Here is a 13,639-nt window from a genome sequence, read left to right as displayed (position 1 = left end):
AAGGGAAGAAGCTTGACTCTTCCCTATCTCAGGCTAGAAAAATGCCACACGTGGCAGCCACAAAGCTTGGCTGGGGACTAATGACATCCCATGTGCACTGGCTCATACACTGATGAACCAGAGGCTGCTTTGCCACCTCCCTGCCTGAGATACTGGTAGTTGGATCAAGAAGTAGGAAAGGAAGAGAACTGCTTAATGGGATCCAGCAGTCAGGGGTAGAAAAAGCATTCGAGCACTCCTTGAGGTGGTGAATCTTAGATTAACAGAACCAGAAAAAGAGGCAGATAAGAATTTTAATAATAATAATAAAAAGACCAAGTTCAATTATGACACCAAAGATGTCTCTTAGAATTAAAAGCATAATTTTCCACACACAAAAAAGCTCCAGTGATGAAATTTGTAAAAAGATAGTTAATTGCCGAAACCCAATTAGTGGCCTAGAAGATCAAGTAGACCTATCTTACCCAAAGCAGGGATGCAGAGATGCAAACTGTGAGACTCGGAGGACAGATCTGGAAGAACCACCATGTAAGGGGAAATTTGAAAGGAGAAACATTTCCCTTAGCTGCAGAAAGATTTATCTGGAGACCGAAAAGCCTGAAGGATACACACCTGACCACATTCTGGTAAAACTCCTTCACTCTACATATGAAGAGAAAATCACATATGCTTTGAGGAGGAAATGACAAATAACAAAAGAAAAAGAAACTGGCTTTGAACACCTCATTGGCAACAATGGATGCTAGAAGACAGTGGAATAGCACCTACTTACTGCAAATAAAGGATTGTGGCCCCCAAATGCCACTGGGGATGTTCTTCTGTCAAGATGGAAGAACAACATGCAAGAGAGGGTATCACCCACATATCCCATCAGAAGAAGATACTTACACTGCTAAGGAATTTTTTTCTTTTAGTATGGAGAATTTTCTTCATATACAATGTTTAAATGGAAGTCTGGTATACAAAATGGACAAAATCAGAGGGTGTCTTGTAAAATCTAGGGTGAAGGCAATGGCCTAGGGCTCTTTCTCTTATTTCACTGTAGGAGTTTCAAGAAGATAACTTGGGGTCCGCCCCCCGACAGGGTGGTGGTTCCTAAACTACATTCTCAGATTATATAACAAAAACCATAATAGAGCTAATGAAATAGGAATACACAGTATGTCTAACATTGACCTCATTGCTTTCTGGCATATTCCCTTGGTGATTTGTAGTCAAGCTAGAAACCCTAGGATCTCTGTTTTCTTTCACCCCCTCTTAATCCCAACATTCCCTATATTTCATCAATTCCACCCCTTTGACACCTTTCAAATCTGTTGATGATGACAACCAATGTGTTTCATATTGGGTCAACTCTCAGTTTCCTCTCTGGCCCTTTGGCTTGATTCTTGCCCTCCTCGAATTCACATTTCACAATGACACTTAAGTAATCTTTCTAAAAGAAAAATCTGATCGCAATTCTCTAGGCTTAATTCTTAAACTGCTCTCCATCCTGCATGAAGGGCAGATACTTCTAGGTAGAAGCTATACCTAAGCATTACCATGGCATACAGGGCTCTTCACCATCAGGCTTCTGCCTGTCTTGCCAACCTCATTTTTCATTGCTCTACCACTTTGATCTCTAACCTGCAATCATGTAAAATTTATAAAACTTGCAATTTTCTAAACAGATGGTGCTAGTTCACATTTGTCTCCTTTTTCCTACCCCTGTACACACCTCTATGACAGTATTTGGCATGCTGCATTATTTGTGTATATGTCTGTCTTACCTACTTTAGACTAGAGGCTCTGAGAGGGCAGGGCAATCCTATACTTAGAAGCTAGAAGAGCATCTGGCACATGGCAAGCCCTCAAAAACATCTGTACAGATTCTGCTTCCAAGTAGGATATGGTATGGTTTGGCAGGCTAATACTCCTGCCAATGACTAGAAAAAGCCAAATAAATTACAAAAATCATTTCTTAAAGCATCCAATACTTGTGGAAGCAACAAGGACTAGATGGACTAACAGACTGAGAATGTTCAGAGGGAATCAACAATCAATAGCTTATGTGTGCGTGTGTGTGTGTGTGCACCTTTGGTGTGTGCGCATGAGCCTTTGGTGTGTGCGCATGAGCCTTTGGTGCATTTGTTGATCCTGAACATGGGTTTGGGATTAGGGTGTGGTTATCACTGGGGAAAGAGAAACGACAATGGTTTTAATGGTCACCTGGGGCTGGAGAGACAAAACTGCAGTCTTGAGGGACCTCAAAATACCCAACTTCTGGAAGAAGGCTGCTGCTGGAGACAACCCAGTAGAGATTTTGGTATTCTTCAAAGCTAGGGTAACAAAACTGGAGATTTGATGGACTTGAAATACTTACTTGGTTGGGGTCTTCCTCAAGACATTTAGTCAATTTTGAAATGATGTGAAGTAGTGGTAGGCTAAATAACTAAGCTGAAAATCTTAGGGGCAGAAGTGAACCTCCTAAAGGCTTTCATGTCTAAGGAGACAAACAGCCTATTAGGCTTTCAACTGAAAGCCCTGGAGGACCATACTCTAATAAGGATGAACCAAAGCAAGTTTGGGGCTTACCAGGATTGCAAACCAGCAGTGACCCAGCTCAATTCCTGAAATACGTCAGATTAGACTGAAGTATTTAGTTAACAGAAGAAAGGGGCAAACCTTGATGGCGGAAGATATATGCAGCCACTATGATTCTTTTATATAATGTTTGGTATATAATAAGTTTTTTAAGCATGTGTGGAGGTAAATGCACACAGCTAGTAATCAAGAGAAAAAACAGACATTAGAAGCAGACCTATGGATGGCCCAATTACTGAAGTTTAGTAGTCAAGAACTTTGAAATAACCAAGATTAATAAAGTCAAGAAACAGAGGAAAAGACCAAAATAAATGAAAGGATAAATAATTCTACCACAGAATTGGCTGAAATCTATAAAAAAAAATCAAATGGATACTTTACAACCGAGAACTACAGTATCTATAATTAAGAATTTAATATAAGATATTAACAGTAAATTGGACTTAACAGGAGACAAGATCAATGATTTGGAAGACAGGTCAACAAAAAATATTCAAACTCAATTAGAAAAATGAATGGTAAACACAGATAAGAACATAAAAGACATGTGGAATAAAGACATGAATAAATGAGTCTTAGAAGACAGCATAGAGCAGAAGCAATACTAAAATGTTCAAAACAAATGAAAGAGATCAACCCACAGATTTAAGAAACTCAGCAACCCAATTATTTGGCCAATATAAAGAAAAGAACACATAGACATCATAGTCAAACTGCTGAAAAACAAAGAAAAAGAGGAAAACCTTAAAAAGCAGTGAAGCAATAAAAATGACAGCTGACTTCTCAAAAGAATGACAAAATCCAGGAGTCAAGAGAGTGCTATCTAAAGAAAATAACTCCCAACTTTGTTTTTTTTTTTTTTTTTAATCTATGGCCTAGGGAATCAACTTTGAATTTTATAGCCTATAAAAACAACATCTTTCAATAAAAAGGTAAGGCTGGGCATGGGTGGCTCACGCCTATAATCCCAGCACTTTGAGAGGCTGCGGTGGGTGGATCACTTGAGCCCAGGAGTTCGAAACCAACCTAACCAACATGGCGAAACTCGATCGCTACAGAAAATACAAAAATTACCTAGGTGTGGTGGTGTGCACTTATAGTCCCAGCTGCTAGGGAGGCTCAGTTGGAAGGATCGATTGAGCCTGGGAGGTTGAGGCTGCAATGAGCTGTGATTGTGCCACTGCACTCTAGCCTCGGTGACAGAGTGAGCCCGTCTAAAAAAAAAAAAAAAGGGTGAAATTAAGATATTTATGACAAACAAAACCTGAGGGAATTCACTGCTATCAGGGCAACACTAAAAGAAAAAACAATGTAAGAAAATAAACCTAGACAGAAGCATGGAACTATAAGAGGGAATGAAGAAAATGAAATAGATAAATATAAAAAAATTAACTGTACAAAACAATAACTATTATGTCTTCTGTAGTCTGTGTATATATAAAACTAAAATGCAAGACAAGAATAATTCACAAAAGGTAGGGAGGGGGAAGGAGTTAAGTGTCTAAGAGTCTAGTAGTACAACGAAGTGATAAAATAATCTGTATTAGACCATAACATGTCAAGATGTTAAATGCATGTTGAAATCTGTAGAGTAAGCTCTAAAATAATTGTAAAAGAATACCTACCTAACAAGATTACAGGGCAGTAAAAAATGGGATACTATTTTTGATTAATCAAAAAAAGGGCAAAAATGCAAAAAAAGAGAAATAAAACTAGTGAGCCAAATTGAAAACAAAAAGTAAGATAGCAGACAGAAGTCTGAAGTACACTAAAACAGCGATTACATTTGTGCAGAGTTTCTCAACAGCAGCACTATTGACATTTTGGGTGGGATAATTACTTGTTGGTGGAGGGCTGTCTTGTGCATTGTGCATTGTGCATTGCAGGGCATTTAGCAGCATCCTTGGCCTCTGCATCTTGGCCATCCATCTATCTGCTGCTAGTAGCACTAACCCAGGTGTAACAAACAAAAATGTCTCCAGACATTGCTAGATGTCCTGTCAAGGACAAAAATTGTCCCTGGATTTGGTACCATTGGTAGAGTCAGCATAATCCTAATCAAAATCCCAGTAGGATTTCTGCAGAAATATGATGAGTCTAAAACTGATAGAGAAATGCAAAGGACCTAAAATAGAAAAGACAATCTTCAAAAAGAAGAATGCAGTTAGAGAACTTACACTAACTGATTTCAAGGTTTACTATAAAGACATGATAATTAAAGGACAGTGTATACTTGGCATAAAGAAAGATGAACTGAACAGAGTTCAGAAATAGACCACACATAGAATAGAGAGTCCAGCTATAGACCTACACATCTGACAAATGTGACAGTAAAATGAAGGGGTGAAAAGAATGGCCTTTTCAATTAAAGGTGCTATGTCACTTGGCTACTTATATGAAAAATATATATATATGTATTTTGATTACATCACATCATATTTAAATGTGAAGTGTAAAACAATATAAAGCTTTCCAAAGGAAACAGACAAGAACATCTTTTTGATCCTGGAGTAGGCAAAGATTTCTTAAATAGGACACAAAAAGAAAAAAACTGATAAATTGGACTACCTTAAAATTTAAGAACTTCTCTTCATCAAAAGACACTATTAAAGAGTGAAAAGGCAATTCATAAAGTGACAGAAAATACTTGCTATATATCTGACAAAACACTCATATCTATAATATACAAAAGATTTTTTAAAAATCATTTAAAAAAGAAAAGACAACCTAATAGAAACATGAAAAAGGACTTGAATAGACATATCACAAAAAAGGATAGCCAAATAGCCAATAAACATATGACAAGACTTTAAATATCATTAGTCAGGAAAATGCAATTTAAAACCACAGTAAAGTATCACTACACATTCATGAGAAGAGCTAAATTGAAAAAAGGGAAAATACTAGGTGCTGGCAAGGCTATAAAGCAACTAAAACTCTCATTCAATGCTGGTGGGAGTATAAATCAGTGCAGGTAGTACGGAAAACTTGTTGGCAGTATCTATTATTTCAAAGGTGAATATATATATGCTCTATGATCTAGCAATTCCATTCTTTGATATATACCCAATAGAAATGTATATATAAGCTTATCAAAAGATGTATTCTGGAATTCACTATACACAATCACCCTAAAATGAAAACTACCCCAATGCCTATCTGTAGTAGAATGGATAAATAAACTGTAGTACACTCTCTCTATGAAATGACTATACAGATGAAGATTTACCACAATGAGAGATCTTCAAAAGACTGGGTTATAGGCTCAGAAATATATAAACCAGCTTTCTCTAAGGAAGACAGCATAACACATTGCTTCTTTGGCATAACACATTGCTACTTTGACATGACTATAAAAGGCAATCATATAGTTTTATGGGATGGCCATGAAATCACAGTTGTGTGACGACAATATGTCAATTACAGAAAGAATTGTTTAGAGATTTAGAGCCTTAGGAATCCTAGATTCTATTCCTATAAAATGCAACACTGATTACTTAGAGTGGTGCTGCACCAAAGTTTGATATTTATAACCAACAGCAACACTGCTACCCATGCTTACTACTCATCTCCTTTCCTTGCCGTTAAAATTTTCCTCCTTAGCACTTCACACCAGCTGTCAAACCAGATTATCTACCTGTTTGTTTACTGTTTCTCTCCCTTCACTAGAATACTAGAATCAGTGATTTTTGACTGGTTTCTTAATTGCTTTCAGCACAGAGTAGGTATTCAATAAATGCTCGTTGAATTAGTGGTCATAATGCAAGATCTGGTTCTGTCATTTGTAGAGCGCTGATATCAGCTATTCTGAACTGTATTCTAGACAAAACCTGCCATGCTCTTCTTCTCTTGGGGTGAGTTTTTCCTACATGTAGTTGATCTCGTCTACACTGGGAGGGTCCTGCTAGATTCATTCTCATGGGGTAATCATAGTTCTAGATTTGGCTGTACTCCAGCCCACTTTTAGGCTATTTCCAGAACTGGGACAGAGGGAACATGTATATATTCTCTCTATACATGCTTTCCCTTCTGAAGAACAAGTCGTAAGATGAAATAGGTACTTGTTCAATAATCCATCTGGTTGCAGTGTTCAGAGTACACCAGAGGACTGATCTGGGTTCTAGCCCTGGCTCTTACAGTACCTGGCTGTGTGATTTCCATGAATTTTAGCTTCTTCAATATAAAATAAACTTATGGATAAGACAATCTCCAAAATTTCCACCTTTGAATAACTAGCCTATGGAAAGAACAACTGGGTTTAGAGCCCAGAGATAGGAGTTCAGATGTAAGAATCACCAATACAAGTTCTCGAATAGGAGGAAAACATTTTTCTTTTGTTGTTGAAAAAACCCCCATCAGGCAATGTGCTAGGTATTTAATGTATTTCTCATCCACAAGCTGAGCAGCACAAGGCTCAGAGAGGTTCAGTGATGTCCACACAGCAAGCAGGTGTCAGACTTGGGATTCATCTCAAGCCTGCCTGACCCCAAAGGCTGTATGTACTCTTTCCACTATACCAGAGGTTCCCAACCTGGCTGTTTATCAGAATCAAGGAGGAACAATTTAAGTACAGATTCCTGGGCTCCACACCAGATCTACGGAATCAGAATCAATGTGGTGCGGGAGCAGGTATGCCTGGGAATCTACAATTTTAAAACTTTGCAAGGTCAGTCCCATGGCCAGTGAGGTGTGGGAACCTTGCACTGTATATATTCTCTATGTGCTTTCCCTTCTGAAGAACAAGTCGTATGATGAAATAGGTTCTTGTTCAATAATCCATCTGGTTGCAGTGTTCAGAGTACACTGGAGGACTACTATCTTGGGTTAAAATGATGAGTTTACTTCTCTCCCCAGCTGAACGGTATAGTGTTACAGCTTTACTTGTGGTTTCCCCAGCACCGGCTGGTGTCTGCCAAGCAGTTCCCACTCACTATTTGTTTAATAAATAAGTAAATGAAGCTGGATAAACATGAACCCTTTAGCATATTCTGAAGTTTTGCTGATTACTACTCATCTTTCCCTCTATCTAGATATGTTTCCTTAGCATATACTATTTGCCATACAGTGTGCTAAATTCTTGACAAGCGAAGAGAGATAAAACGTTAACCAGAGAGGCTAACACTGTAAGGGAAGTGTACTGCAGAACAGGAAGAACATGCGGAGGAGGGGAATCAAGGAGACTTCCCATACATATTTCCGGAAATTACTCTAGGCTCACATAATGCTTAGTTTACAGCTGTCCCTTATAGAAAATATGTGAAGCTGTGCCTTGTATTACACTAATACTATGTGCCTGTTCCCTCTACTAGACAGGGCCTTTTTTGCTAGGCAGTACATTTCTAAAAAAGGGATTCTTAACTTAGAAGAGGGTGTACATAGAATATATATACAAACGACCTCCTGCCCTCCGCCCATTTATGACCTGGCACTGGAAACTGGGTAAGTTCTTCAGGTAACTAATGTATGTTTGCATATTCCACTTATTTATAAATATTAATATAAACAAAAATTCTGCTCACACACACACATGAATATAAATAGAAAACTTAAGCTTCTGGGGAGATGGAGTAGGCATACATTTCCCTATTCTTTTTGTTAAGTATAACTAAAACCCCTGGACATTATATATAAAGCAAATACAAGAAGAATGCAGACTGGTTAGGGACCCCAGGACCTGGGGAGTGACACAGTGCTAAGTTCCCTGGGTTTTCTTTTTGCCTCATAGACCCAAGCCCTGGAGCTGAAGAAGCTGGCAACCTGGAAGCACCAATGGGCACAGACACAAAAACCCCAACAAAAACCTGCTCTATCTAGCCAGAGGAGTAGGGGAATGGGCACCCTTGCAAGACAAAAAACTTTTGGACAACAAACACTCTACTCCAGCCAAACACTACAGAAAATAAGGCGGCCTCCACCCACGGTGGCAAAGGCTGATTGGAGAGCCTAGACTCCCACTCTCATAAGTCTGTAATGAGGCACCCTCAACACACCTGTAAGGATGGTGTGAAAGAAGACAAAGTAGGGGCAGGCATTCCATCTCCACCAGCCCCAGTGTCAGTGGAGACCACACAGGGAGCCTAAACTTCCACTCCTACTTGGCAGTAATGAGGTAGCATCACAGGAGACCTTGTCAGGACTTTCACCACTGCCCAGTGGTAATGATGCCACCTCCACTGCAATGTCAGTGGAGACCAAGTGGGGAGTTGGGACTGCCACACCCACCCAGCAGTACACCTCCACTCAGCAGTAATGGGGAGACCTTTTTCTTGGGTGTCAATAGAGGCTGAGTGAGGAACTTGGACTTCTACCTCCACCTGGCAGTGATGATGTATGGACCCCCTTCTCCCACCAGGAATGGTGTCAGAGATTGTTCAGTCTAAACATTAGACTAAACAGCCTAAACAGACAAAACAGCGTCAACAGATGTCTCAGAACATTATACAGAAATGTACAAATCTCAATATAAAAATCACTCATACCAGGAACCAGGAAGAACTCAGACTGAATGAAAAAAGACAATCAGTAGGCTGTGGTGGCTCACACCTGTAACCCGAGCACTTTGGAAGGCTGTGGCTGGTAGATCACCTGAGGTCAGGAGTTCAAGACCAGCCTGGCCAACATGGTGAAACCCTATCTCTACTAAAAATACAGAAATTAGTCAGGTATGGTGGTGCGCGCCTGTAATCCCAGCTACTTGGGAGGCTGAGGCAGGAGAATCACTTGAACCCGGAAGGTGGAGGTTGCAGTGAGCAGAGATTGTGGCATGGCACTCCAGCCTGGGCAACAAGAGCGACACTCCATCTCAAAAAAAAAAAAAAAAGAAAAAAGAAAAAAGACAACACATGTCAATACCAAGATGACAAAGAGACAAAGATGTTAGAATTATCTAATAAAGACATTAAACCAGCACGATTAAAATGTATTGATAAGCAATTATGAATATACTTCAAACAAATGAAAGAATAGAAAGCCTCGACAAAGAAATAGAACATATAAAGAAACAAATGAAAATTTTAGAACTGAAAATTTCAGTAACAAAGAAAAACCTCAGTGGATGGGCTCAACAGCAGAATGGAGGGAAGAAAAAAATCTGTGAGCTGGAAGATGGAACAATAGAAATTACCCAATCTGAACAATAGAGAAAAAACTACTGAAAAATATATAAACACAGCTTCAGGGAACCTGTGGGACCAAGAGGGCAGGCTGAAAAAGTACTCAGAAGAAATAGTGGCTGAAAACACCACGAAGTTGGCAAAGACATAAATCTATATATCAAGAAGCTGAGTGAACCCCAAAGAAATTTATCCCAAGACTCCTCATAATTTAATTTCTGAAAACTAACAACAAAAAATATTGAAAGCATCCAGAGAAAAATTATACCTTGTCTACAGAGAAAAAACAATTTTTTTTTTGAGACAGAGTATCATTCTGTCACCCAGGCTGGAGTGCAATGGCGCCAAATCCATTCACAGCAACCTCCGCCTGCCAGGTTCAAATGATTCTCCTGCCTCAGCCTCTCAAGTACTTGGGATTACAGGTGGGCACCAGCACTCCTGGCTAATTTTTGTATTTTTAGTAGAGGTAGGGTTTCACCATGTTGGCCAGGCTGGTCTCAAACTCCTGGCCTCAAGTGATCCACCCACCTTAGCCTCCCAAAATGCTGGGATTACAGTGTGAGCCACCACGCCCAGAGGGGAGAAAACAATTCTAATGACAATCTCATCAGAAACCATGTAGGCCAGAAAGAAGTTACACAATAATTTTCAGGTGCTGAAACAAACAAACAGTCAACGCAGAACCATATACCCTGCAAAAAATGTGCATCAGAAATGAAGCGGAAATCAAGACTTCTGAGAAGAAGGAAAACAAAGAGAATTTGTCACCAGCCGACTTACTGTAAAAGAATGGCTAAAGAAAGTTCCCTAAACAGAAAGAAAATGATAAGAAATCCTGGAACATTAAGGGGGAAGAAAGAACATGGCATAAAAAATATGTGTAAATGCAACGGGCTTTCCTTATCCTCTTGAGTTTTCAAAATATGTTTGACAGCTGAAGCAAAAATTGTAATGCCGTCTGACATGGTTCTAAATGTATGCAGAGAAAATGTTAAGACATTATATGATAAATGGAGAGAGTAAAGAGACATAAAAGGAAATAAAGTTTCTATACTTTGCTAGGTAAAGGTAAGTTATGTACACACAATGTAATACCTAGAGGGACCACTAAAAGGGCTACATACAAAGAGATACACTCAAAAACATCACAGATAAATCACATGGAATTCTAAAAAACATTCAAGTAACCCACAGGAAGGCTAGAAAAAGAAAGCAGATAAATGAAAACGAGAATAAACAGAAAGAAACAAAATATAGTCATCCCTCGGTATTCACCAGAGACTGGTTCCAAGACTCCCATGGATACCAAAATCAGAGGATGTTGAAGTCCCTTACAGAAAATAGTGTAGTATTTGCATATAACCCATGCATATCCTCCCATGTATTTTAAATCAACTCTAGATTATTACAAAACCTAACACAATGTAAATGTTATGTAAACAGTTGTTACATTATATTGTTTTTAAATCTGTATTATTTTTATTGTTGTATTGTTATCTTTTACTTTTTATTTTTTTCAAATACAGTTGACCCTTGAATAGTGTGGGGGTTAGGAGTGCCAACCCCCTCGAACAGTCAAAAATCTCTACAAATTTTGACTCCCCAAAAACTTAACTATTGACAGCCTACTGTTGACTGGGAAGTCTTACTGATAACATAAACAGTTGTTTAACATAAATTTTTTATGCTGTATGTATTATATGCTCTGTTCTTACAATAAAACAAGCTACAGAAAAGAAAAATGTTATTAAGAAAATCACAGGCCGGGCCTGGTGGTTCACACCTGCATCCCAGCACTTTGGGAGGCTGAGGTGGGCGGATCACCTGAGGTCAGGAGTTCAAGACCAGCCTGGCCAACATGGTGAAAACCCGTCTCTACAAATATACAAAATTTAGCCAGGCATAATGGCAGGTGCCTGTAATCCCAGCTACTCAGGAGGCTGAGGTGGGAGAATCACTTGAACCCAGGAGGCGGAGGTTGCAGTGAGCCAAGATAGCACCACTGCACTCTAGCCTGGGTGACAGAGCGAGGCTCCATAAGAAAGAAAAAGAAAGAAAGAAAGAAAGAAAGAAAGAAAGAAAGAAAGAAAGAAAGAAAGAAAGAAAAGAAAAGAAAAGAAAAGAAGGAAAGAAAGAAAAGAAAATCACAATTACTATTCATTAAGTGGAAGTAGATCATTACACAGGTCTGTCTTCATCTTTGCCTTTACCTTGAGTAGGCTGAGGAGGAGGTGGGTTGGCAGAAGGGAAAGAAAATCTGCATATAAATAGATGGCCACAGTTCAAATCTGTGTTGTTCAAGGGTCTACTGTATTTTCAATCCACAGTTGACTGAATCTACAGAGGCAGAACCCATGAATACAGAGGGTCAACTATAATTGTATTAAGTATAAAAGGTCTAAATACATCAATTAAAAGACTGAGATTGTCAGAGTGGATTTAAAAACATGATCTAACTACATGCTGACTATAAGAAACTCACTATGCAGAATTATAGAGGCTGATTGAAAATCAAAGGATGGAAAAAGATATTATCATGCAAACATTAATCAAAGGAAAGTAACAGTAGCTATATTAGCACCAGATAAAGTAGACTTCAGAGCAAAAGAAGAAAAAAATTACCAGAGACAGAGTACAATGAATAACAGGTATATCTACTAAGAACATATTGCAATCTTAAAATGTATATGCTGCAAAATGTGTGAAACAAAAATGGATAAAACCAAAAGGAGAAACAAATTCACAAGAATAGATGGTGGTGACTTCAATATTCCTCTCTCAACAATGGATAGAATAACAAGACCAAAAATCAGCAAGGATATAGAAAAACCACCACCATTAACCAACAGGATCTATGACATTTATAGAACACTCCATCCTACAATAGCAGACTACACATTCTTTTGTTGTTGTTATTTGTTTTTTTAGATAGGATCTCACTCTATTGCTCAGGCTGCAGTGCAGTGGCTCGATGATGGCTCACTGCAGCCTCAATTTCCTGAGCTCAAGCAATCCTCCCACCTCAGCGTTCTGAATGGCTGGGACTCCAGGTGCATGCCACTATGCCCAGCTAATTTTTGTATTTTTTAAAGACCGAGTTTCACCATGTTGCCCAGGCTGTTCTTGAACTCCTAGGCTCAAGTGATCCTCCTGCCTTGACCTCCCAAAGTGTTAAGATTACAGGCATGAGCTACGGTGCCTGGCCCACATTCTTTTCAAGTGCTCATAGAACATAAGAGAGATGATTATCCTGCCATAAAACAAACCTCAACAAATTTAAAAGAACTGAAATCACACAGAGTGACATTCCCCAGCCACAATGAAATCAAGCTTGAAATCACTAACAGAGAGATAACAGGAAAATCTCCAAATACTTGGAAACTAAACAACATGTTTCTAAATAATCCACGGAACAGAGAGGAAACCTTAAGGGAAATTAGAAAAAAAAAATAGGGAAATGAATGAAAATGAAAATATAACACACCAAAATCTGTGGATACAGCTATAGCCATGCTGAGATGTAAATTAATAGGACTAAGTCATATATTAGAAAAGGGGGGAAGTCTCAAATAAAAAAGGCAAACTCCTACCACAAGAACCTAGACAAAGTAGAGCAAAATAAAGCAAGCAGAATAAGGAAATAATAAAGAGCAGAAACTGACAAAACTGAAAACAGAAAACAGAGAAAGTCAATGAAATAAATAACTGGTCCTTTGAAAAGGTCAATACAATTGACAAACTTCTAGCAAGATTGACAAGCGAGTGAGTGAGCGAGAGAGAGAAAGAGAGAAGAGAGAGAAGAGACACTGATATTGGAAATTACCAATATCAGTAATGAAACGGGATAGTACTACAGACCCTGCAGACATATGGGAATGCTATGATTTGAATATCTGTCCCTTCCAAAACTCATGTTGAAATTTAATTCCCAATGTATTGAG

At 38.7% G+C, this 13,639-nt stretch overlaps 1 protein-coding gene across 2 annotated transcripts in view; it reads right to left on the bottom strand.

Moving 5' to 3' along the window:
* TTI1 (TELO2 interacting protein 1) overlaps window positions 1-13,639 on the bottom strand; it is a 50,816-nt gene that overhangs the window by 33,400 nt on the left and 3,777 nt on the right. Inside the window, exon 2 of one of the 2 annotated variants that reach the window (XM_058433219.1) lies at window positions 3,658-3,797. The exons of the other annotated variant lie outside the window; for it this stretch is intronic. The gene's annotated coding sequence lies outside the window, so the exon portion shown is untranslated. The remainder of the gene's footprint in view (window positions 1-3,657; window positions 3,798-13,639) is intronic. 2 annotated transcript variants of the gene reach the window in all.

Source organism: Hylobates moloch, unplaced genomic scaffold (assembly GCF_009828535.3).
Source record: "Hylobates moloch isolate HMO894 unplaced genomic scaffold, HMol_V3 SCAFFOLD_21, whole genome shotgun sequence".
Taxonomy (NCBI): Eukaryota; Metazoa; Chordata; class Mammalia; order Primates; family Hylobatidae; genus Hylobates; species Hylobates moloch.
This window is presented reverse-complemented; position numbering and strand designations above follow the sequence as displayed.